The 2,301-nt window shown below is 31.8% G+C and overlaps 1 long non-coding RNA gene across 1 annotated transcript; it reads left to right on the top strand.

The window, feature by feature from the left end:
* The first annotated feature begins 470 nt into the window (after positions 1-470).
* On the top strand, positions 471-1,364 carry LOC309508681. Its single transcript, XR_014209670.1, has 2 exons — positions 471-1,231; positions 1,286-1,364. It is a non-coding gene; the product is annotated as an uncharacterized lncRNA (long non-coding RNA).
* The last annotated feature ends 937 nt before the right edge of the window (positions 1,365-2,301 follow it).

The following is a 2,301-nucleotide window of genomic DNA, read 5'->3' as shown; positions in this document are numbered from 1 at the left end:
TTTATAAAAGTTATAATTTAGTCAATATAATAATACAATTATTTATTTTATGTATTCAGAGTCACTTGACTCCAATACCACTTTGGTAATCCATGACATTTTTAAAGCTTTTTTCTTTTTTATGTACTCTCATCTCCACCTCAGGGTCTTCTTGACTGACATGTCTCGCTCTCAAGATGTGACAGACTTTTCAGTTATTGTAAGACTACATTATCAAACAAATAAAACATACAGTCAGACAAAATTATCAAAGTTATTGTAAGACAAAAGGATCATACAAAGTTATTTGTAGAACAAGTTATCAAACAAATTATAAAATAAAAAGATTACACAAAGTTATTGTAAGAAAAAACATAATCAAATGATCAGACAAAGTTATTGACATGATCAAACAAAATCATCTAAGTTGTTGCAAGAACAAAATGATCAGGCAAAGTTATTGTAAAACATGTGATCAGACACATGTTCAAATCAAATAATAAAGTTATTTTAGGACAAGAATTATTGAACAAAATGATTAAGCAAAGTTATTGTAAGTCAGAGCTATCAAACGATCAAATAAAATGACTGGAGTCATTGCCAAAAAAAAAAAAAAAAAAAGATCAAATAATCAGACAAAGTTGCTGTAAGACAAAATGATCAAACAAAATGATCAAACTCATTGTAAGAAAAAAATACTAAACAAATAATCAAACAAAAATCAGACAAAGTTATAAGACAAAATGATTAAAAATGAATAATATTGTCTAATAATATATTACAATCAACAACCCTCACCTAACAAGACCCTATCGAGAGACAGATTCATTTAGGTTAAATCTAGCACTCTATTATCTATACCATGAAGCCAGTTTAGGTGGATGGTCATGTGTGTTTCAGTTTAGTTTGTGCCAACCCTGGGGTTTTGGCACATGAAAGTGATTTGGCTTTTATCGGTGTTCATCGTCATAGTAACTTACGCTCCATGGCTATGTTCTGGGTAAGAGATTTCAAACCGAAATTGGTCCAATCAGCTGTGAGCAAAGTGACACATCTCTGATTAAATTAAGCCACTCCCCCAGTTTCTCCAAAAATTAAAGCTGATTGCTCCAAATTAAAGGTCACTACATAGTAAAATATTTTAAAATACAAAAGTGTCTTGCTTTTAGCTATGATTATTATATTATCAACTATAAACTAATTTCACAAATTTCATTTCTACTGATACAGCAAGATATTTACTTCTTGCTGTGTAAATACATTTATGTACATCATATTGTTCTTCTAAATCTTCAGCAGAAGAGAGAAAATTATCTTGCTGATTCTCCCGAGAAGTGAATGTCTATGTCTAATCACACACACACACACACACACACACACACACACACACACACACACACACACACACACACACACACACACACACACACACACACACACACACACACACACAAACATGTTAGTATGATTTATAAGCTGTTCTCCTCATATAGGGACCAAAAAATGTCCTGACAGGGATTTTGGATATTGCCATCTTTTTGGGGACGTTTTGTCTCCATAATGTAGGGTATACCTGAACCACACATTCAAATATGTGCATAAACTGTATTTAGACATATTTCAAATATGGAGTTGTAAAAATAAATAAAAGATAAATAAGAGTTGCATATAAAATGAAAACAAAACCAGAAAAATCAAAAACAGCTCATTTAATATTTCCACCATTATGAGGTTGACACATCACTGAACATTTGATGAAAAAGTAAAGGGAAAGATAAAAGGTACCCTATTACGAAGGGTGCCAAATATCACACAATTTTGTAATTATTAATTTGTAATCATTGTGTCAGACTATCATCGGAGGCACTTCTCAACTTAAGACAAGAAGAGTCTCATTAATCTGGCTTCTGCTTAGAGGTTTGCACTTACAGACTTTTTTTTTTTTTTTTTTGGCAGCAAAACCAAGAAGTGTTTCATTACAAAAAGTCAAATGACATTATGAAGCCGTAAATCTGGTCATTCTCTGATAGCTTTCTGCGTTATTTGCTTCTTCCTGTGAAGCGAGTGTATAGTCATCTACCCATGTACACATGTTGTCATACCTAAATCACATAATATATATATATATATATAGACTTTTACATTAAACATGCAGCTAAAGAGAATCATATTTGATCCACAGTCCACTCAGATTCTCAGCCTACATGGATTATGCAGAAATATTAACTCCCTGTATGCAATGTTTCATGTAGAGACAAATTGAGAATATTTCCATACTGTACCAGGTAGGGGAAAAAAAAAATGTTATGAAACTTGCTTATC

This window comes from Leuciscus leuciscus (genome assembly GCF_965113295.1).
Source record: "Leuciscus leuciscus genome assembly, chromosome: 10".
NCBI lineage: Eukaryota > Metazoa > Chordata > Actinopteri > Cypriniformes > Leuciscidae > Leuciscus > Leuciscus leuciscus.
The sequence above is the reverse complement of the archived record's forward strand: the minus strand, read 5'-3'. Positions and strand labels throughout refer to the sequence as shown.